Consider the following 24,066-nt stretch of genomic DNA (forward strand, 5'->3'; position numbering starts at 1 on the left):
AGGCCTCTCACTTTCCTGGTTCCTGGGGGCTGCTGGGAACTTTGGGCATTGAGGGACCAGCCAGGACTGGATGGAGGAAAGAGATGATCAAACATTGGAGAGTGAAGAATGGGAACTTCCTCAGAAAGCCTTGTCAGCACTTCCCAATTTCACTTTCCTGATCTCCTGGAAGAAAAAAGAACACACTCCAGATGTTGAGACACCATGTCTATTCCTGCCTGCTCCAGAGTTGGGGTCATTACTGGTCTTTGCGGGCTCAGCTGCCCAACACATGCAGTGGGACGGCCTCTCCCAGCCCAGGGCCTCAAGCCTTCCGTGTCACATCCCCGGGACCAGGTGCTGGAAAGTCCTATTTCCATTTCCTAGAGAAACCCCAGAAAACCCAAGACCTAATTCTCTTTAACTTTCCGAAGGTGAAACCTGTGGCCCAGGGTGGGGATGAGAGGAGCGGCTAGGAGAGAATTTTGAGGCCAGTAGGTCTAAGTGAAGCTTTGCTCAGTTTGCTGGAATAACAGTTTTGAGGAAAGGCAGAGAAGGCAAACACCGGCATCAGTCCTTTCCCAGTACTGAGTATCTATGGGGATAGTGAGTCCGAAATAATAGTTTGCCATTAGCCTGAAAGAATGGCCAAGTTTCCCCCTCTCCTTTCTAAAGGCAGTAAACACTCCTCCACTTTTTTCCTTCAATTCTGGATATAGAATCAACACACTTGACCTTACTATATTGTCTGTCGCAGGCCGTCTGCTATGGTCCAAGTATCCCGTTTAAAGATCTTGATCTCCCTACCTCCATTTCAGCATTGATCTGAGCCTCAGTGTGGTCCCCAGGGAGGCTAGTCTGTAGTGGAGATTTCTTAGATTTCTCAGCGAACCCCATTCCAGGGGCTGCACACAGCGCTCTTCTCCTGTAGGGCTCAGGGAGTGATGAAGAACCTTGGCGGGAATCAAGATTGTGCCTTGAGAGTCTTAATCTTGTCCTGTAGATTTATTCCTGAAGCCCTTGCTTAGCCCCAGACCCGGAGGATGAGTCGAGTGACCTACACAGACACTGCAGTACGGGTATTAATTTATTGAGCAATTATTACACACTATTGCAGGGAACATTCCTAGAGATAGCCTACAGTCTCCATTTCCTCATGAAAAAACTTATGAAGATTTCTTGCTGCAGCCCTCAAGACTCTCATGGCCAAAAGAAAAAACAAATGGAGGCTATGCAGGGCTGTTTGAATTCTTCCTCCTCCGTCCGCACCCCTCTTTCTCTTGGTCCAACTTGGCAACCGCATCTTCCTTAGGTTGTCTAGACTTTCAGTTCAGCCCGCTACGACAGTAGAGGGACTTTCCCCATGTCATTTTAGCCAGGGCTAATCTGACAGCAGAGTTAATAGGCTAGCCCACTCCTTTCCCCATCCTCCAAATCTCTTTCCTTCTTTGTCTTTCTTCTTAATACTTAGCCAACTCTTAGAGATCTGATAGAAGACAAATTGACATCTGCTACCTTACCACGGGTTGTCACTGTGAAAAAAATACTAAAACAATATCGCGATAAAAGTTAAGTAGTAACATTTACTATTTATAAAATATAAACTGTGTCTTTATTAAAAAAGGAAAAACATTAAAACATCAGAAAATCCACACTCTCCTGCCTGTGCCTCCTGACACAATTCTCAAGCCATTCCTCACACTTCCGACCTCAAAGGAGAAAGTTTGGTTTTCCCAGACACACAACATTTTTTACCAACTTTGAGCCGAGGCCCCAAAACCTGTGTTTCTAAGACATTCTGTCCCATTTGTTCTTTTTGTTTTTGTATGTCACATTTCGGTTTTTCTTTCTTTCTTTCTTTCTTTCCTTCTTCTTCCTTTTAAACCCAGCAGGGAAGCACGCAGAGGAAGGGCTGAGCTAAAGAGAGGTCTGCCCAGTGCCCTTGGCCCCGATGCTGGTGAACCCCAGAACCGGGGGAGCCTGGCAGGTCTGCAAAAGCTGGAGAATGCGGGCGTCGATCCCGCTACCTCTCGCATGCTAAGCGAGCGCTCTACCTCTTGAGCTAATTCCCCCTGACATCTCTGTTTTTCTGCCTATTTTTATCACTTTGAGGCAAATTTCATTCCAGTGCCACTTCGTTTCTGGGTTGCTCCCACCCTCAGGGGACCTCCCTACCCCTTCCACTTATTGTTCCTCCAAATAAGTCATCTCTTCTCTGGGATCTATTAATCATTTGACTGTTCCTCCATTAGGGGAGTTGAGATCTGCCGTTGTCTCTTTCCTTCTGGAGTTAGGAGTTGATCTACTGAATTATACGCTGAATCTAGCAATGCTTTCTTAGAGAAGTGAATGGACTGGGGAACTCATTTATGGTGATTTATTTTACCGCGGACCATACTGTGGTGCCTATTTGAGAAAAGTGTCAACACGACGGAAGCATAATCTGTACATGCGCGCATTTCAATGAATTTTGACAAAGAAGTACACGCAGCTAACATCCCCGCAATTGCGATATAGGACTGTTTCATCCTAAGAGTCTCCTAGGTCCGCATAACAAAAGACCAGAAGCCGGGGGTGGGGTGGGGGTGGGGGGGGTGGGGAGGTGGGGGTGGGGCTCAAAACACGCGTTTACGCCTTGGGTCCCAGAGGCCAGACGCCTGAGGTCAAGGTTTCTGCCTGGCCGTGCTGTGTCTCGTGGCTGCCCAGCAGCACAAGCCTTCCTTGAATCTTGCTCTTGGTTTTCCCACGGTTTGCTCACTCAGCGTGTTCACGCTGCTCATTCTTTTCACGGCTGGAGACGACTTCAGGGTGACGTCCGCTTGCTCTGGGCCTGTCTTGGAACAAGGGGTCTGAACAAGCCGGTGTTGGGTACAATTCAAGCTGAGTTCGTGTCCTTCAGCATGGTGTGTGAACTTCTGTGTTGTGAGTCCTAGGGCTTTCACGAATTCTCGATTTGCTCATTTCTCAGTTTGTCCTCTTTACTCACCACGAGGGTCACCCAGCCCAGGATGCGGGGCCGTCGGGGGACCTGGGCTACGAAAACCGTCAGCGACTCGAGAAAATGGTCTCCTGTGACAAACAGGAAAGTCCAGGAGTGAAAGGACTTCTCCAACGTTCCACAAGCTAAACAGGGATGGCATGGGACCCCGAGTTGGCTTTGTCAGTTCCAGAACCCGCCGGGTGCGACCCTCTTTCCAGCCGCAGGGATTTGGTGTCCGGAGACGCGCGGGGCTCCGCGGCCCCGGGGCTGCATTCCCACTGGGGTTCGCGCCTGGCCCCGCGCGCGCAGAACCCGGCAGTGCCAGCGATCGCCCGCCGCCTTCACCCCTGGGCCTGGGGTCGCCGGGTGGGGAGCTCTCCCGGACGGATCTCGGACGGCTCCGCTCGGCGGGCGGGAAGAACCGGGAACTCCGGTGAGAAGAGGGTAGCTGGGGCGCGGAGCGGCCTCCATCCCCGCGGGTCGTCTGCTTGCCAGGCCCTGCTCCCGGCGCGCGGAAAACAGCCGCCCTCGGTGGAAAGCCCGCAGAGGGCTCGGGGTCGCTGACAGCGTCTCTCTCAAGGCTCCCCTACGGATCTGAGAGAGCGGCTGTCCTGGAACTCCCCGGGCACCCCAGGCTGGAGGTCTTCCAGTCTACCTCCCTCCCTCTCACCCTTGCTTCCTGTCCTCCCTTCCCTCCCTCCTTCCTTCCTTTCCTTCTGTCCTTCCTTCCCCTTCCTTCTTTCTCAGCGCTCTTATTGCTATTATTTCTGAGGTCCGGTTCACAACCGTGCTGTGTTAGCTTTCGGTGTACGACACAGTGATTGGACAATTCTATACATCACTCGGCGCTCATCCTAAGTGTAGTCACCATACAACTTTATGACAATATTATTCACTATATTCCCTATGCTGTGCTTTTTATCTCTGTGACCTATTTATTTTATAACCAGAAGTTTGTGCTTCTTAATCACCACTAGTTTATTCTCTGTATTTATGAGTATGTTTTTTGTCTTGTTTTTTTTTGTTGTAGTTGTTTGCTTTTTTAGATTCCACATGTAAGTGAAATCATACGATATTTGTCTTTCTGACTTATTTCACTTAACATAATATGCTCTAGGTCCATCCATGTTGATAGAAATGGTAAGGTATTTTTTTTTTATGGCTAATAGTCCATGGCATATATGTAACCACCACATCTTCTTTATCCATTCTTGGATTGATGGACACTTAGTTTGCGGCCATATCTTGGCTATTGTAAATAACGCTGCAATAAACATAGGGGTTCATATATCTTTTCAATTAATGCTCTCATTTTCTTTGGGTCATGGAATTACTGGGTCATATAGTAGCTCTCTTCTTAATATTTTGGGGGGAGTCTCCAGACCGTTGGACCCAGCGCCTGCACAGTTTACATTCCCTCCAGCAGCTCACCAAGGTTCCCTTTTCTCCACATCCTGGTCACCGTGTCTCATGTTTGTTTTGTTTTTTTGACGACTCAAAATATTTGTTTCGATTTTTTTTTTTTCAGATTCCAAGGGTTTTGACCCGCGGTGGTGGGGGGAGGTGGGGGGGGAACGATCACTGGGTTTAGTCACCAAGCTCAACATTTGGAGGCAAGGAGGGGAAGAGCTTTCCTCTTCGAGATGTTCTTTCATGCGGGAAATTCGCACGCAAGCAGGTGATGCTAAGGAAACGCAGCACAATGCCGGGTTCTCTGGAGATTCTGGAACAGTCGTGGGATCCTGGCGCACGGAAAACTTGCTCATTCCACCCACCGCGTTGGTGCCGAGTTTACAACGCTCATCATGCCGACTGAGCAATAAAGTCGCGGCTGCCCTGCGGTTCGAGGGCGGGAGGGCTCTGCTCCAAGGCACAGCAACCCCGCGGATTCCCACTGTTTCTTTTTTCGGTCTTGTCCTTCCCCTTTCTGGCGGTCCGCCCTCAGACCAGCCGCTAGGCACAGACAGGATATGCGCTTCCTCCACTCATTTTCTCGCAGCTTCCTTTCCTGTTCCCTTTCCGCCTCTGCCCAAGGCTGGGCCGCCGTCGGCTCCGCGGAGGAGGGGGAGGCGGTCAAGGAGGGCGCGGGGGGCTCGACTGTCCCCGCGGGGAGCGCGTCGGCCGGCCGCGGGAGGACCAGCAGGGGTGTTTGCGCGCGGGGACGGTGTCCGGACATCCCCAAGCGCGGGCGCGGGCCCGCCAGCCGGTGAACAGAGAATTGGAAAGAGTGAGAGTCAAGTCCAAAAGCCACGAAAAGCAGCGGACCCCAGCAACACGGTCCGGGCCGGGAGGAGGCGCACCTGCCATCGCAGCGGGTGATGTGAGCTCCTTTATTATTCCGTAGTTCGGCACACGGCCACCCTGCCACGCGGTCCTGGGTCCTGTCGTCGCACAGCCGCGCGGCTCTGCACCGCTGCGGGCCCCAGCCCCACCCATCGCCCAAGACCCCAGACGCTTCCAGAAAGGAATCGCAGAGAATTCCTGCGCGGGAGAAACGGCCGCCCAAGGCTCCTCCTTGGAGCGGAGGGGGTCCCCCTCGTCCCACCTCCAGATCCGCTGCGCTCCCTGCGGGTCTGCCCCCCAGTCTAAAAGCCGTGAGCCTGAACTTAAAAGCGGAGTCTTCTGTGCTCGAGGTGTCTGTGGACTGCCTTGTTTCGAGAAGAAATGCGGACCCAAAGACTGCGGTGGGACGTGTTTGTCTAAAGTGACTTTTGCAAGTAGAAGTATGGGCGTGCTTTTCCGAATTAGGTAAAAATGGGAGAAGAGAGAAAATTCTGCCTCTAAAGGAAAACGGGTGGAGGACCTAGTGGGAATTGTGCGAGAAAGCACGTGGAGGGGAGCAGGTGGAGAACAAGGAGCGGTGGTTTCGACTTCCGCCAGGGACCCCGTGGGAGTGAACTCTGGAAGCAAACTAGAAAGGTGGGAAGGAAATGGGCCCGCGGAAGGATGAAGGGTGATGAGGCTGTCTTTTAAATATGGGGCTCACGAAAACCCAAGGTCACGAAACACCTCAGCAGACGACATTTGAACTTTCCTTGTGTGATACTGAATTTTAACTGAAATTTCCGGTTTAGAATGAATCAGTGGTCATAACTCCTTCCAAGCTCAAAGGTGAATTAGAAGAAAAAACTTTCTTTCGAAGTGATTGGAATAATATTGATTTTTGATAAGTAACCAAGGATAGGAAAATTCGCACCGCGGCTGGCCGGTTAGCTCAGTTGGTTAGAGCGTGGTGCTAATAACGCCAAGGTCGCGGGTTCGATCCCCGTACGGGCCATATGACGTTCTTTTAGGCCCGCTTCCTAAAAAATGCTGTGTCTGAAAATCCGGAAAAGATGGGGCACCTGGGTGGCTCAGTGGGTTAAAGCCTCTGACTTCGGCTCAGGTCATGATCTCAGGGTCCTGGAATCGGGCCTCGCATTGGTCTCTCTGCTCAGCAGGGAGCCTGCTTCCTCCCTCCCTCTCTGCCTACTTGTGATCTCTGTCTGTCGGATGAATAAATAAAATCTTAAAAATAAATAAATAAATAAAATCTTAAAAAAAAAAAAATCCGGAAAAGATTCAGGAAGTAGAATAATGCATGAACGTTAATCTTGACAGGGTGTAGAGAGATCAGCCGTGGTTTTGTGCCTCCAAAGTCTTGTCCTGGGAGATTCAGGGGAGAAGGAAACTGAAATGCGGAGCAATGTGGAAAACAGGAACGGTGGGCTTTCCCATCTTCTTACATTTCCCGCGATGTCCAGAGATTCCTCAACCTTGACTAGCTCCTCAGGTGAATTTTTCTAGTTATGCACCTGCTTACTTGAAGGGAAGGCTGTCCTTGGCCTGAGCGGGGCCAGCAAAGCCTTTCAGGGCAACTCGGGCCCCAGATTCACCCCATTTTTCATTATTTCCTCTTTTTTTTTTTTTTTTTCACCTTTGACTGCAGCGTTGCTGGACTTAAAGAGATGTTTCATACAGATCGCCCAAACTTTCACTGCTCTCTGCCTGGCCAGCTACTTGTTACACCCAAAACCATTCTCCAGGAGGCATCTTGTCCCTGATGCCTCTACCACTTTTCTGAGGTTGCCTTGTGTTCCTTCCAAAATTCCCAGAGATCTAGAAAAATATCTGTTTCGTGGCATTTACCGAGTTGCAAATGTCTGGGGCTCAGCCATCTTCCCCATGAGATTGTAAGAGCCTTGGCAGCAGGGTGCTTATCACCTGGTGCTAAGTACTTTAAAAAGTCTGCATTAATGATAGAAGAACAAAAGAAATGTGCGCAGGCCTGAAGGAAAGAGCATGCCTAGTTCTTCAAATGGACCTTATAGGCCTGTGGGATCATGATGTCTGAACACGGTGCACTGAGGTCCACTGAGGGGTAGACTACAGTACATGGCGTTTGGTCCCATTTCTCTGAAGGTATCCCTGAGACTCATTCGGAATGGTTTGACGTGTCCCCAGGATCAAGGTGGTGGTACCAGGATCAGAACAGGGCATCTCCTCTAGACCCAAAGTCAGGGAAAGTCTAGAAGGTTGAATTAGGCTGAGGCTTCGAGATGGGAGAGAGGAATCTGTGTCAGAACCCCTGGGGTTCTTGCAAGATCCCTTTTGGTTCCACCTCTTGCAGCCTCCCTGACATTGACAGGTAACTAACTTTCTAAACTATCAGTTTCAATCTTCCCCACTTTGACCACTCTTGATTTCTTAGTTTTGATATCTTGCTTTCCTCCCAACTCTTTGGCCCTTCTGTCTGTCAGTTAGGCAGTTACTGAGGCTCTCAAGGGAGGTGGGGAAGGTCAGGGCCCCATCCTGGCAGCGTCCCCGAGAAGCTGGATCCCACCAGGCAGGTCCAAGATGGCGGCGCCACGACAGGAAACCCTGTCAAGGCTGGGTTAGTTAGGAAGATAAAGTGCAAAACTCTGGATAAATATTCCACCCTATAGTGGACAGCTGTCAACAAGATAGAAACCTAACCCCCAGCGCACCCAGTTTTCTCCCTCTCTCCCTCTCCCCCTCCTTCTCTCTCCCGTCCTCTGCCCCCCACCCATATCACTAGTGTGTACTTTTCACTTTAATAAACTTTCATGCTTGTGTTGTTTATCTGATGTGCTGTGTGTCTGTCCTTGAATTCCTTCTTCTGACAGGACCAAGAACCTTCGGCAACTCCTTCAGGTCTGGCAACTCCTTCAAGTCTGGCTGGCCCCAAGGCCCGGGGTCCTGGCAACATATCAATCTTGTGATTTTGCTTTATAAAGTCAAGTAGATCCACTGGTGAAAGGTGTTCAGTTCTTCAGTATGTCTGCTGATTTGTTCTCTACTGCATCGATCAAACAATGAGAAGTACTGAGTCTGCAATCATAATTGTCGACTTTTCTATTTTTCTCTTCAGCTTTATTAGCTTTTGTTTATGAGTTTTGAAGCTCTGTGGCCAGGGGCATAGAGTGTGGGGGTGGGTAAGGGGAGAGGCCCCTGGTAGGGTCTGGTCCCAGAACCCAGAGATCGGACGCCTGAGCCAAAGTCAGACCCTTGACTCTGTCAAGGCACCCAGGTGCCCCACCTCACCACCCTTTATCCTTCTGCGCTAACCTCTTTATGTTATGTGTGTCATACATGTAGCTATGATGAGAAAACCCTTAGACGATGTTGTAATTTCACTTTCAATCATCAGCCATACTTTAAAGAACTCAAGAGAGAATAACAGTGGTTCCTTTTACCCAGATAATTCCTATCTCTGCTCTTGTTTATTCATTCTTAGTATCTAAGTTCCCTTCTGGCATCATTTTTGCTGTCTCAAAGTTCGACTCTTTTCTAGCACTACTGCTAGCAATAGATTCTCTGTTTTACCTTTAAATGAGGATGTATTTCTTTCCCCTTTACGTCTGAAGGATAGTTTGGTTCTACTTAGCCTTCTGGGGTTAATGTGTCTTTTTTTCAGCATTTAATAAATGAGATGTCATTTCTTTATGACCCTATGGTTGTTTTGAAACTTTCAAGGATTTTTTCCCCCTATTGTTTCCAGGAGTATAACTGTGATATGTGTGGGTGTGGATTTGTTCAGGGATATCCTGCTTGAGGTTTGCTGAATTTCTTGTATCTGATTTATGTCTTTTGCCAAATTTGGGAATTTTTCGGCCATTAAGAATTCAATTATTTTTTTTTCCAAGAAGCTCTTTCTCCTCTTCTGGGTCTCCAAAGATGTAAATAGAATTTGTTATTTTCCTACTTGTCCCTGAGGCTCTGTCCATCTTTTAAAAAACTCTTTTCTCTCTATCGTTTAGATCGGGTTGTTACTATTCTATCTTCATATTCACTGAACTTTTCTCAGTCATCTCTTGCTACTGGCACACTCTAGTGCTTCTGTTCATAATTTTGGCTAATACATTTTACAGTTCTGAAATTTCAATTTGGATTTACATCTTTGGATGATTTGCTAAGATTTTCTAACAATTCACTTCAAAGAATTCTCACCCTGAATTCTTGGAGCATTTACTCATCACACCTTTGAAGTGTTTGCCAGATGATTCCAGTACCTGTGCCATCCCAGAATTGGTACTTGTCGATTCCCTCCTCCCAGTGATTTAGAACTTTCTTGGTTCTTCATGTACTGAATAGCTTCAGACTATAGGCCATTTATATGTTGTAAGACTTCGTGTCTCACTCAAATTTTATGGTGAATGCTGCCCATTTTGTTTTTGTAGGCACTTTGCCTTGTGTTCACGTTCCCGGTACAAAGCAGCCTTCTAAATGTTGTGGTTTCAAAGTCCTTTCCATTTTCAAAGCCCTTACGATACGATTTGGAGATTCCCGGAGTGTGCGCAACCCCGCGGCCAGTGTGGACTCGGGCAGTGGGCTCCTGCTGCAGTTCTCGAAGTCTGTAATGTGTTGCTTAAGGTCAGAGGCACTTGCTCAAGCTCAAGAGTGCCTTCAAGAGCTCATAAATAACTTTATGTGTTTGCTTTCCATGTGTCTTCCCATGTATTGTATTGTCTGGTCACCCTGGGGGCTCACGGTCTCAGTCTGCTGACAAGAAGGTTGGCTGCTTCCTTCCTGGCTCTGCCCCGCATTTCTCAGGACTGAGCCACATAGAAGGCCAAGCTTCAGGGGACGTGGAGAAAGAGAGCAACTGGTTATATCCCTCAGGACCACAGCTCCTCTGAAGAAACAAAAAGTAAATGATAAATTGATAGATCTGCTTACCCAGTGCAGGTAGGGAGTGCAAAGGCCTGTCTTTGAACTTGCCAGAGGTCATAATGGGAAACAAGCATCCAAATGACTGTGTTCAAGATGTCTAATATTTTCTCAATTCGTTCAATAAGCTGGAAGATGCAGGGTTGTGAGCCGGAGATTGGGGTGGAAATGGTAAAATCTGGAGAATGTGGGCATCAAACCCACTACTTCTCAAATGCTAAGTGAACACTCTACCACCTGAGCTAATTCCCTTGTCCTCTCTGGTTTCTTCTCCAGGTTTTCACCTTCCCCGTCTCCACTTCATTGTTCACTATTCTGAGCAGCCTGAAATATGGGAACCGTCAAAGCCATTAATATGAAAAGAGGGTGTATCTTCTCCAGCATGACTGGGACCAGAGAGCAATGGGTACGATTTCTCTGCCAGAGTAAGGAGAAGAAAGCAGCCATAGGAAAACTCTAGCATCCCCCAAATCCCATGGTTTAGACTGCAGGACCAGAAGAGGACATGGGGGAGGGAGGGCTCCCTCAGAATGTTCCGGCTCAGGTGTCACAGCTAGCTCAGGATGGTTATCTGCTTTTTTAAAGAAAAAAAAAACAAAAACAAAAACACAACAACCAAAGGACGATCGTGACTCATTCCTTTCAGCTGGAGCCGCCCAGAATGGAAAGAGGAGGTGATTTCACCCCAAGACAAAAGAAGCTACCTGTTTCCACCTGGGGACCTCCCACGTGTTAGGCAAGCATGATAACCACTACACTACGGAGACTTGCCTCCTGAAAAAATCCGAGATCAGTGTTCAGTTCTTGCTAAGGCATGTCATGGAGCGGTGCCCTATGCACAGCATGGGAGAGAGCTGAAAAAAAATTACAAACAAAACCAAACCCCCAAGCAAAACACACCCTTAAAACCAAACAGGCAGAGACCTACAAGAAATAAGAGGAGAAATCATATCAGAATGAAAAAATAAAAAATGGACTTGGAGGGGTGCGGATGAGGAGTGAACATAGGGTGTATGTAGGATTTCTTGTGTTAAGAAATATACCTATTCAGTTGCAGCGGGGCGTGTGTGTAATAGACACGGAGAGTTTGTTAAGGAGAGGTACATTGTGGAGGCTTAAAAACCTTTTAAAAATTCCAAGCAGGTGGCTTACACAATCGAAGTAACATTTTAGGAAAGGTTTTTAATTTGGAATGCCAAAGAGGCTGGAAATGAGGAAACTAGAGTTGAAGAGAAAGGAAAGAAGGTATAGAGCTATGGAAGGGCAGGGGTTTATCCTGTTAACTCGTGAGAATATCAGTAGCAGGAGTCTTTCTGTATGGTCTGTTTGCTGCGTGGCATAGAATATATTCTCCACGAACACCACGGAATGGATGAAGGGATAGATGAATGAGAAGACAGAGAAAGATTCTGGAGAGGTATGTGGGGGAGGATTTAGAGTATTTGTCAAGACACTGGGTGTAGAGATCTGAGGGAGAAGGAGTCAAAGGCACTTAGAAGTCTTGAGCCAGGAGGGCAGATACAGAAGAGATCTTGAATTCATGTCTGATAAATGGAAGAATAAATCCACTCATTCAAAAGTATCTGTTACATGAATGAATGAGTAGGTCCTGGCAGATAGGTTAGGAATCTCCTTAAAGAAGAACTACCCAAAGATCTTACTTCTATTCTCTTTTCATGGCTTTTCTCTAAGAATTTCCCTAGTTCCACAACCTTTTCCCCCTCTGACAGTCTGGGTCTGTGTGATCCCCTCTGGACCCATGCTACTCAGAGACCTCAGACCAACAAATTCTCTCTGGCATCCTGTCTCTCTCGGTGACCCTCACGAGACTTCTTTGCATCCCCAGGCTGAGTGACCCCATAAATCTCAATTACAAAGTCATGGAGAGGTATTCCTCTCATCAGGGTCTCTCTGTCCAGAAAACAGGAGTAGGACATCTACCTTTACTGCTAGCCAAAAATTGTGAATCTTGAGTTGGAAATGCCCAGCATGGCCCATGTGGATGATGGTCACTCTCTCTACAGTGCTTTTCAGCTCTTTTCTTTTTCTGTAGCTCAGTGACAGAGAGAATTGGTCAAAGACTAAGCCTGAGCTGCCTTGTGTGTGAAATAAGAATCAGAAATGTATAAATTGCTATTTTAAAAAAAATTTCCAATATTTCTTGGAGTTGAGTTCAGGAGAGAAGATCTGGGGACCACAGGTGCCTATGAAGAAGGAATGAAGGGTCCTAACTGGAGAAAACCGGTGTCCTTCCCACCAGCTCTGAGTGCAAAGAAGGTATTCTGACATTTGACCCAATTCCCATGCTTTCACCCTCTTCTTGACTTACGGTCATTCTAAGCTCATGCCCTAACTAGTTGTATGGGTCTAACTAACCTGGTACCATTGGGTTACTTCATTGCCATCAAAGAGGACCCGACTAAGGGTAGATCATCTCAAACACTTCAGCACAAGTGAAAAACTAGGAATCCTATCAGGGATTGTGGGGGCAAAGGGCGACCTACAGTATGTCACCATGGGAATGATCCAGCACTGAAACAATTTCACTATCTTGAATGACAGAAGGCAAACAAAAGGTTACAAGTGGGACCCAGGTGAATGATAGGGCTCTCCCAGAAGTTGTGTATCTCACTATAAAAACAGGGCTGTGATTGTTACCTGATTTAGAAATATAGAGGAGAATGTGGGAAAGCATCTCTGGGCTTCTCACCTACACCACCATCCCCTCCCAATGTGGCCCAGGTCACTGGAGAGGGCTTAATCCGTCTCCTAACTTCCAGAGAAAGAGAAGACTGGCATAGGGAGACACTAGGATCCTGGGACAAGGATAAGATGGGGGGAAGGAGGAGGAGAAAGAATTTTTAAAAGAACATTAAAACTGGCTTTTACTCAGCACTTAATTTTAAAGAAATTTAAAAATGGTCAGGAAAGAACAACAACAAAAAAGTTGATGTTCTGGGGGTCAGAAATCCCTTCACACTCTAATCATCTGTCAGAAATAGTGAGATTTTGTATCAGGAATGAAGGGGAAAGGCTTTTTCTCCACCACGAAAGAAAACCTTAACATTACTTTTCTTCCTTTCTTGCCTGAGCTCAAGAGAGAAAAATGCAGGTGCATATGCCTTTCAAACTGTGGAATGAAATCAAGAAGGAAGGAGAAAGTATCTTCATGGTGAGGGCTCTCCTCTTCCCAGGAAGTAGAAGGAGCCACCTCCACACTCCTGACCCCTCAGCTGGCTAATGATCATCCCAGAGCAAACATTATCACTAGTTCATTATGTATTTTTCCTATTTGCTTCTTGTCCATTTCCCTTACACCTCCCAACTTGGATGGAGTTCCAGGAGGGAGGCAGTTTTTGCCTTGTTTTCACTCTGTGATTATGGCACCCAAAACCCTCCATTAATAAGATATGTAATCAAGAAATATGTGTTGAATGATTAAGAGAATAAATGATTTTACACTTCTTTCACCCCTTAACTGGTTGGGTGACCTTCAGAGCAGGAAGTGGGAAGAGAAATTTCCCTTGCTTCTTCCATAAGGCAGAGAGGAAGACTGCAAATACAGCATAGCTTGTAGTTTCTGATGCAATCTAAATTACTTCGCCTTCATTTTCCTGAAACTACTGGGAAGCCCAAAGAACTACAGAGCTGATTTAACCATCCTCTGCAAATACTGCGTCAGTTTTCAAAAATCCTTATCAGTCAATATTCGACAACTTTATTTTCTGTTCCTGTTTTTTAACCATAATAACCTTAGCCCGGTAGCCTGTGAAGAAAAATAACCCAGCCTGCCCTCTCTGAGGCTCGAACTCAGGACCTTCAGATTATGAGACTGACGCGCTGCCTACTGCGCTAAGAGGGCGACTTAGCACAGCCCCTCCCATTTAAAGTGAAATATCAAGTATTATTTTCCCAACACCGCTGTTTTATTAGTTTCCATCATTAAGGAATACAATCAATGCTACTTGAAAATTACTCCATAAAAGTCAGTGGTGCACCCAAAGGATTTCACACCCATGACCAGTGAAATCCAACCTTTCTGGGATTCACGCAAGGATAGGTCCGTCGGGGCTGCGGGACTGGGGGCAGGTATGCCTGTCTTTTGCTGCTCTGGTGTTCTAACGATGTGGTTTTTCTGCCCTCAGAGATCTCAGGTGATTTTTACACCTTCCGCAGTCTCCTTTGTTGAAAGTAAACATAGGAGGCGCTTAGTTAATATTAGTTCACTGATTGGTTGACTGAATGAAAGAATAAGCGAATAAGTAACCCTCACACTTGCCTACAGCCCAAAACTTCTCTTAGTCTGTTTTATCTCCACTTACATCTACGTGACTAGAGACATTCTCCCTACAAAACAAAGAAGCTGAACTTAATAGAAATCTCCTGTTTGCTTTGCTTTGTCAGGTACCATTAGTTATACTGAGAGATTCATGGAGATTATCTCATAGCGTCCAATTGGATTTTGGCAACAAAACTATCAAAATCTGCACTTCCCAGATATAATGGAGGTTCAGATACGTTAAGTATTGCTCCTAAGTGGCAAAACCTGACCCGAGAAGCAGATATTTAGGTTCCAATATGTAAGCTCTTTCTCTGCTCCAACTCAAGACCTCTCTGTTTTCCGTAGTGGTTCATTCACTGATACACAAATATCTAACTTTCTGCTTCCTGTATGCTGGTCTTTTGGGCTTAGACTTTCAAGTCAATACCAACTCATTGCCTCCTTCAAATCCCACCAGTGACTTAATAATTACTGAACATTGTTCTTGTGCGATTCTTTTGAATCTAGGACCTCTTTTCCATTCCTTTAGTGCACATTCCCTGGAGAGCTGTTCTTTGCCAGGCACTGTGCTAGGCTCAGGGGATTCAGAAGGAATCTGATGAGTTCCAGACCTCAAGAGATGGAAGGGTGAGTACGGACAAGAAAGGATCCATTCCCAGGTTCACCGCTTTGTCTTCCTGGCATCTACAGATAAATAACTCATTCTAAAATATCAATTTTAATAATATCACTCTCTTTTGCACACTGCCATTCTTGATTTTTTAGTTTCAATATGATCTTGCTTTTCTCACAGTTGTTGGCCATTTTTTCTTACCTACATCGTAATTTTGTTCTATAAGGTCGATCGGTGGATGGTGGTGTTTAGTTCTTCAATATATTTGATTTGTTTTCTACTAAATTTATCAATTGATAGAAGTTTTTTTGTTTTTTTTTTTAAAGGATTTTATTTATTTATTTGAGAGACAGAGCATGAGGTGGGGGAGAGGAAGAGAGAGAGGGAGAAGCCGATCCCCACTGAGCAGGGAGCCAGAAGTGGGGCTGGATCCCAGGACCCTGGGATCATGATCTGAGCCAAAGGCAGACACTTACCTGACTGAGCCACCCAGGTGCCCCAATAGAGAGACTGTTAACATCTGCAACTATAATTGTGGATTTTCTTACTTTATCTTTTTTTTTAGGTTTATCAACTTTGTTTCAGTTTTGGAGGTCTATGGCCAGATGTGTGGGCATTTAAGACAGTTTTATCTATTTGGTAACATACACCAAATAATTGTATAACATCTCTCTTTCAATGCAGAAAATTTCTTTGCTTTGAAATATACTTTGTCTGATACATGTTTGTATCACACTTTTTTTCGCTTTGTGATTTAATTTCCCCCATTCTTTTACTTATACTCTATCTAAGCCATTTTGTTTGAGGTGAGATTCCTATAGTCAGCACATATTTGGGCCATGTTTTATTTTTAATATGGTCTGACTATGTGCAGTATGTAGCTGATGTGTTTATACTAGTTACATGTAACATTATCATGGGTATGTTTGTATATAAATCTATTATTTTTACTTTATTTATGGTCTGTTCCCTCTGTTTTTCATTCTTCTATTTCTGTCTTCCTACTTCCTTTTGGCTTTTTAAAAACATATTTACTATTCTCTCTCTATATATTTTTTACCATATCTCTTTGTATAGCTATTTAGCAATTAGTCTAGGTTACTAATAGTGACTGGTATGTGTATTACCATATACATACTTAACATTTTACAGTCTATTTTAGAATGAGTGTTATACCATTCAAGTCAAATATAGAAACTTTATCACCATTTATCACCTTTATTCTAACCCCTTTGTGTTGTGTATATAGTATATTTATATGATGTGTTATAATTTTTGCTGTCAGTCATCAAGAGCTTACTTTAAAAAGAGTAAAAAACTTGAAAGAACTCCGGAGAATAGTCGATTGTATCTACCCAGATATTTCCTATTCAGCTATTGTTCTCTCATTTCTGATGTTCTAAATTTCCTTTCAATTCTCTTCAGTCTAAAATCTTTTTAAAAAAGCTGTTCTGCTACCAATGAATTTTCTCAGTGTGCTTTCAAGTTAGAATGTATTTATTTCACCTTTATGTCTGAAGGATATTTTTGCTACCGATAAAATTTCAGAATGAGTTACTTTTCTTTCAGCGTTTAAAAAATATTCTTCCATTCCTTTCTAGCTCTGGTGGTTTCTGATAAATCCACAAACATGCAACATCTTTTCATTTTCCTCTGGCAGCTTTCAATTTCTTTTCCTTTCTTTAATTTTTAGCGATTTGCTTGTGATGTGCCCAGACGCGATTTTTCTTTGGATTTATCCTTCTTGAGCTTTACTGAACTTCTTGAATCTGATTTATGTGTTTTGCACTTTCTCGGACTGGGTTGAATTTAGGGCCAAGTTGCAGGGCAACACAGGGAGAAAAACAGCAAGAGGGTATGCCTCCTCCTTTCGGGATCGCGTCTCCGCGGAAGAAACAGGTCTTACAAACCGGCCGTCTGCATGCGTACGTTTGGTAGGGCCGTCGCTAGCCCCGGCTGGACCATGCCCAGCCGTCAAACTTTAAAGAAACGGCCAAAACACTACAGTGTTGAAAATGCCCGCCACTTGCTCATTTTTTTGAGGGCGCTAGAAGGTTTGGTTTCCTCCCGAAGTGCCTCGGGCAGACAAAAGCTGGAGAATGTGGGCATCGATCCCACCACCTCTCGCATGCTAAGCGAGCGCTCTACCACCTGAGCTAATACCCCTACGACGCTTCCCGTTTTTTCCAATTTTCCTTCCAGGACTCGATGCGCGAGTCTCCGCTTCGTTACTCACTGTTTCTTTTCTTTTCTCTCTCTCTCTTTTTTTTCACTGTTTCTGGTGCCGAGAACACAGGGCAAGTCAAGGCCATTAACGCAGAACAGGATTGAGCGCAGAGCGCATCTTCTCCAGACGACCCCGGGCTGGGGCGGCACGGGTTCCTCTGCGGGAGGAAAAGGGGAGAAAGTCGCCAATACAAAGACCTGGTGCCGCCGAAACTGCCCCTTGCGCGTTTTCCCGGAGAGGAGCGCGCGCTTTCCTGCAGGGCGGCCGCGGGGTTGCCCGGCGCTCCGGGGATGGGGACCGCCGGCTCCGCGCAGTTACGGCATCCGGGAGCAGGCGGTGGAGACTATGCTGGGTTGGGAGCAGGCGGTGGAGACCGTGGTGGGCTGTGGCGGCAAAAGAAACTAAGTGTTTCCGCCCGGTTTCGAACCGGGGACCTCTCGCGTGTTAGGCGAGCGTGATAACCACTACACTACGGAAACCGCTTCCTTAGAACGCTATTTCCTACTTCTGAGATGCGCGTTCGCCGCGGGAAAAGTGGGCCGAGCCGCAGTCACAGTAGGACCCACGAAGGGCTCGCGAAGAAGCGCGCCAGGAAGCACGGGGGCATCCGAGCGCAGGAACCAAGGCTGAGCCGTGCGGGACGGAGACGAGGAGGGAACCCGGGGGAAGCAAGCCCGCGCGGTAGTAGGAATTGTTCGGGGTGGGGGTGGGGAGGGCGATGCCTGTTGAATTATTTGAATTACAAACGAACGGCCTCGGAGCCTGCGGGCGGCTGGAGCGGGGCCGCGGAGCGCGCGCACTAGGCGGGGAGTGGCCGCCGCGCGCCAGCGCACTCTGTGCCCACTTCCGCGCCCTCCGGTCCCCGCCGGCGGGGTCTTCACCACCCGATGGCAGCCGCGGGGCCTTGCCCGGGGACCGCAATCTTGGATCTTTCTGGTTTTTTTTTTGTTTTTGTTTTTTTTTTTTCCTCTCCTTCGTGAGCGCACACGGGACGGGGTAGGCAGTGACTTCGCTCCCACTGAAAGTGATGGGCTGTAGGAGGTGGAGGAAGGCGGGGAGTAGCCTAGGGGACGCTGCAGGTGTAGGACGGGGATCCCGGGAGAGAGAAGGCGCTCCCAGCCGCGCCGGGAGGGGCATTTTTGTCTTGGGCGCTGAGCGCCCTCAGTTCCAGGGGATCAGCGCGGACACCCGTTCCCGGTTCCCCGAACCGAGGGGAGCCGGTTTCAGTGGTGGCAGGAAGGGCTCTCGGCTCCTGGAGATCGAGATTTGTGAGAAGGTTGAGCCTGGGAAATAAGAAAGGGAAAAGCGTGACACCTGGAAGGAAACGTGAGATCCAGGTGGAAATGCGTGGACCTGCGGCACGGAGAGATTACGTGACATCCGAGAGCGAGGGAACCGAAGTCTCTGGCACCTACCAGGGTTCTGAGAAAACCCCCCGCAGGCAGTTACAGGTGGTCGTCACCCTCCGTCGCCGCCTGGGCCCATTGCTGTGGTAAGCCCACTTTTTAATGACAAACATAACGAATTCTTCCGGGTGGCGTACTACATGATAAAACAGAACCCATGAGGACCCTTTCCAAGGCCATACCTGTTTCGCAAGACAGATTTTTCGCCAGGGACCCACTGAGCTGCAGACTGACCCAATCACACTGTAAATGCCCAGCAGGAAATGCTGTCAGGTAATGCCTTCCCCAACTGACAGATCTAGTGAGAGTCTGAGCCTCAGCCTTAGAGACACAGAGAGCCCAACACGAGCCTCTAGCAAGGGCTTCTGGGAACAGAGGGGATCTTCAGAGACCCAAGACTGCTTTACGACTATGATGTCCAGCTTGGAGGACTGAGGAAAAGAAAAATCTCCTGTTTGGTTGTGTTGAGGAGCTGTCTTCCTGCTGTGCACGGAGGCCCCTGCCCTAGTGGCGGGCCTTTCATGTCTTCCCTCTGCTCTTGCTCCAGACTGGACACAGCCGACTCTTTTTCATCACTGAGGCCATTACTTCAATGTTACTGCTGTAGAGAGTTGTTCCTGGACCTCTCGAGAGGAATCAGTGCCCTCCCTATCTCTCTCTTCATCATCTTTATAAAATTCTGTCTTGGGAAGGATACTAAATTATTGTTTTATTTTCCGTATTTCCTCTATGGGATAAGCTTCTGGACAGGTTGCCAGTCTCCATCCTCTCAGGGTCTAGAGTTAGGATGCTCTTCTCAGCTACTGCCTGTTCAGACCTTAGTGACATGGAGGGGACAAGCTTTCCTCTGGGTTGTGTTCTTCCAGAGGGTAAATGCAAGAAGAAGCATTTCTTAAACTGAGGCAACATGGCAGCTGTGAGGCCCTCTGGTTTTCTGGAACGGACAAGGTCAATGGGCACAGCTGGAAAGAAGAAAGATTACTTCACCCGTGATGTTTTGAATACTTGTTTCTGCTTCGCAATCATACGGGACACCCTTTGGAGCTCTTACTGATTCAGTGAGAAGGCAATTGCCATGATTCACTCATACGAAGTAGAAGTAATCGGCTTTTCTTAGTGGCCTGCGTGATCAGATAGTGTTAAGGACTCTGGTTATGACTGTAGCACATTGGTGGGAATCTGACTATGGTAGTCTGGAATCTTCTGCTTTTACTCCCTCTGCCCTGAAACCGAATCTGAGGCTTTGGCTGGAAGCTAGGTTTTGTTGCATGCTGAAGAAATATATAGAGAAAATTTCTGTGCTCCTTTCTGGGCACTGGCTGTCAAATCAGACAAGAAAGGGAACAAAAACCTGAGTTTTCTCAATTTATTGCTCTCTTTTCCTTTACACCTCCACTCAAGGCAGTGCTCACAACCTTTTTCTTTTCTTTTCTTAAAGACTTATTTATTTGAGAGAGAGAGCATGAGTAGGAGGGGCAGAGGGAGAGGGAGAGAAAATCTCAAGCAGGTTCCATGTTGAGCTGGAAGCCGGATATGGACATGGGGCTCCATGTCGAGACCATAAGATCAAAACCATGAGATCACAACCTGAGCCTAAACCAAGAGTCAGTCACTTAACCAACTGCCCCTCCCGGGCACCCCCATAATTACATTTTAAGGATGAGAGGTCATTCAGCTGCTATACCAAAGTGAATTTGCAAAGTCTCAGAAAAATGAGAGAACAGGTTTTGAAGGTAAATTAAGAGTGACTTACTTTTTTCAGAGTCTGCATGGGATAAAATTCCAGGAGTGAAACTGTTGGACAGGCCAGGCTTCTTCATGAATGGCTTTGGTGCCAGAATAAAGTATTTGGACAGTTTCTTTAGCTAAGTTTGCTGGTAAATGAATTTAGTCTGGACTGTAACTGAATTTGCATCTCAGTACCCCCTCCAACAGGGGCGGAATTAAGAGCTGACTGCAAAGTGGGGGGGGGTGTCAAATCATATCATAGTGGTCTGGGCAGAAAATCTGCACACTCTGTTGGAGTTAGACACCTTCATTCACTCCACAGATCCTACTGCATGCTAGACTCTGGGGCGTGGGGGGGTCAGCATGCCCCCTGGGATTCAGGGCTGCTAGGTGGCACTGGCCCATGGCCCTTGGGTGAGAAACCCTTTCAAAATCTGACCTCATATTGAATTACATAGAGAGGTGCTGAGGACCCACTGCTCCTAGAGGAGAAAAGACATTCCCTAAGGCAGCGTGGCACAAAGGAAGAGGAATTGGGACTCGGTTTTGAAGTTGGAGGCAACAACTCTGTCCAGCAGAGTTTTGGGTGGAACTTACCTCTTCTGGTCTGAAGATCCCAGTGTGGGGGTTTCAAAGCGAGTTTATTTTCTTGTGTACAAAACATCAATCGACTTATCTGTTTCAAGAACACAATGAATCCAATCAACAGAGACGTTAAGAAAACATACACTCCCACAGTCCCTTTTACAAATAGCAGGTTTGGGACTGCAGTCCGAAGTTGAGGCACATTAAAGAGAAGGTAATAAAGTCTTCTAGTTCCTAAATGCATTTGAAGGGGGAGGTAGAGTCCCTCTAGAATGTGGATTAGTATTCACCATTCAGGGAAATGCTTGGGAGATCTGATGATAGTGTTAGTTTTCTTAAAGTTTGATGGTTACAGCACGCTGCTAATATCCATGACCTTGCTAGTGATCCGGGTACTGGAGATAGCCATGACTGTGTTAGGAATTTCCAAAGCGGACTCAAGCCTAAATACAACGGGAGGTCTGGTACCAATGAGACTGAAAATAGAAAGGCAGTGCCTGAGCAAATTCCTCAATACTTTTCTTCTTCAGGGGACATACCAGTGCTATTAATGGTGGTTGTCACTGGCAGGACGGTGCCGTTGGTGGCGTCTCAGTTTTGACTCCAGGGATGTGTCTCCTCTTCCAAACTTTAAAAGGTTAAGTTTGGGCTCCTTGATCCTACCAGGTCATAGCAGAGCCAGGATGGAAGGCGCCGCGGACCCCAGACCCTTCTTTCCTATTTCCTGACACTCAGATTCTCTGGGCCTCCTCCCACACTCTTCCAGCGTCCGTCTCAAACTAGGATAGGAAAATTCGTCCTTTTGCTGGGCCCTTCTGTCACCTGGCCCGCTCGCGGGTGCCTCTGTGGCCCCGCCAGGGACGAGTACTCGCGGCGGGAGCCACCGGGACCTGCCGCTGGCGCCGCGTGGGGTGGCTGTTCTGCGAACACCTGCGAGGGGACCCCCGTTGCACTTTGGGCGGCCACCCGCTCCCAGCCGAGCCCAGCCCGGTACCCTGGTCCCTTGATACTCACGAGATCTAGGTGGTCCTGTCGCCTTGTGAAGGGCTCATCGCCTCCCAGCTGCTGCTTCCTCCCGGAGGTTTTCCCTCCCCATCTGTGATTCCTGCGCGTTCTGCAGTCATCCGACAGCAGCTTCTCTGCTCCGTCGGTTATGGGACGGCGGCAGATTGTGTTGGCCTGGGCTTGGACAGCTGAACCCTGGAGGAAATGAAGCGGGATTCTCAAGAGAGCAGTAACAAAGAGGCAAGCGTTCCTGAACGGGAGACTTTCTCGTGCAAAATGCGCTGGTACAGAAGATAGTCAATTTGAGCCAAACTCTTGTTTTACTCCTTTGTGCATCTTTCCCAACCTCCCCCCTCCTCTTCCCTCAGTCCTCCTCCAGGGTGTGGAGGTGTAATGCAACTTTTATGAGGCCCTCCTCATAATGAAACGGCTTCAGAGGGATTATTTGATCTGATCCACGTTGGTTATAAATAACAGAGCATACCACCCCTATCTCCTCCCAAAACAAAGGAGGATCCCGAGCCAGCCAGGAGTCGAACCTGGAATCTTCTGATCCGTAGTCAGACGGGTTATCCATTGCGCCACTGGCCCTACAGACAGTGCTGTCTTCTAAAGCGTCATTAATTAGTCTTTACAAGGCACCGCGGAGGCCAAAGTGCACCCGGCCCCCTTCCGGTTTTTCTGCTTTCCAGCTTCCCAGCTGAGAGAATGTGGTCAGTCTTGAAGACTCATTAGTTCATTATCCTGCCAACCTCAGGTCATAGACCTCATGGAGAAGCACCCGCCAAGCCCTGGATGATGGTATTTTTACAGCTTAGCTGTTGGAGAACTGATGGAAGCCGGGAATCAGGGACCAGCGTGAACAGACAGAGTAAGGAAACACGATTCTTACCCGGTCTGGGTTTTCTTTCCTGTGTTCCTAGGTGCAGAGCACACCCAGCACCTGGGGCCTATGGTGTAAACTGCTCTTTGCTCAGCGGTCTTCCTCACTGAACTGTATATGCCTTGAGGGCAGCACCCTCAATGTCTACAGGAACTGATTTTCCACTAAAAGTCTGCACGCATGCGTGAAGAATTGAGACAAGTGCCTCTGAGCTTCAGGAAAAAGGCCTAGCTTGTGGGGTAGGTAGGCATCCCAGGTCTGGGATTCTGTGCTATTCTAACTCGGATGTTTAAATGAAAGAGCAGCAGAGGACTGTCCAGCAGGGGAGTCTCCTTTCCTGAATACAGCTTGGAGGCTCACAGTGGCGGTTTCTGTGCTCAGGGGCTGGGGCTGGGTGTGTCCATTAAGGCTAAAGCTGGTGACGGCCAGAGCCAGAGGCTGAGGGAAGTAGGCTTCCTAGGTGATGAGAAGAATGAGAAGGCTTAGTGAACCAAATGCTCACCAGACTGACATTTTTCATACCATGTATGTGGCTGGTTTTGAGTTTTTCCCTAATGCTAGTGATCAGGGGGATTTAGAACATAAAGCTTACGCAAAACTTATTACAAAACTTACCCGAGATCTACCGCTCAAGATCCTTCCCCAGTAATGGGAAACTCAGCAGTAGATCCACAACAATTGAAAGTACGACATTCAATGGCTTAAATAAAGTAGTTTTGTTATCGCACATAAGAAGTCCAGAGGGTAGGCAAGCTGTCTGCCTCTTAATTCAGTGGCCTCATGATGTCATCAGGACCACATTTTAAATAATTCTTTGTACTCTGCCTTTCTCAACTGATGGATCTCACACTCCAGCTGGTTTCCCTGCAGTTCCTCAAACTCTCACAATCTTAAAATAAAGTCCAGAAGAAAACAGAAAACAGACAGGCTTCTTTCTGGTATCTTGTTGAGGACCCCTTCTCTATATGCGCCCAGTGTATGTCCCCCACACTGGCTAGATTTGCATCTCACACTCACCTAATCCAATTATTTCCCAGAGTAGGACCACTGTGACTGATTTGGTCAATCATAATTCTTTGTTTGGGGCTGTTGGAAAAGAGCCCTGGCGGCAGGGGTGCCAGCAACTGGTGTGGCTTGGCCAAGCAGGGTCAGCTGCTCCAGCCCCATTTCCGAAATCAAATTACTTTTAAAGCATTTTTGAGAGCAGA

At 47.4% G+C, this 24,066-nt stretch overlaps 5 non-coding genes across 5 annotated transcripts; 1 reads left to right on the forward strand and 4 right to left on the reverse strand.

Moving 5' to 3' along the window:
* Positions 1-6,162: 6,162 nt before the first annotated feature.
* On the forward strand, positions 6,163-6,236 carry TRNAI-AAU. The gene has a single exon. It is a non-coding gene; the product is annotated as a tRNA-Ile (tRNA).
* Positions 6,237-13,918: 7,682 nt separating this feature from the next.
* TRNAM-CAU lies at positions 13,919-13,991 on the reverse strand. The gene has a single exon. It is a non-coding gene; the product is annotated as a tRNA-Met (tRNA).
* Positions 13,992-17,117: 3,126 nt separating this feature from the next.
* TRNAA-AGC lies at positions 17,118-17,190 on the reverse strand. The gene has a single exon. It is a non-coding gene; the product is annotated as a tRNA-Ala (tRNA).
* Positions 17,191-17,657: 467 nt separating this feature from the next.
* Positions 17,658-17,730, reverse strand: TRNAV-AAC. The gene has a single exon. It is a non-coding gene; the product is annotated as a tRNA-Val (tRNA).
* A 4,763-nt stretch (positions 17,731-22,493) lies between these two features.
* On the reverse strand, positions 22,494-22,566 carry TRNAR-ACG. Its single transcript has one exon. It is a non-coding gene; the product is annotated as a tRNA-Arg (tRNA).
* Positions 22,567-24,066: the final 1,500 nt, after the last annotated feature.

Source organism: Neovison vison, chromosome 1 (assembly GCF_020171115.1).
Source record: "Neovison vison isolate M4711 chromosome 1, ASM_NN_V1, whole genome shotgun sequence".
Taxonomy (NCBI): Eukaryota; Metazoa; Chordata; class Mammalia; order Carnivora; family Mustelidae; genus Neogale; species Neogale vison.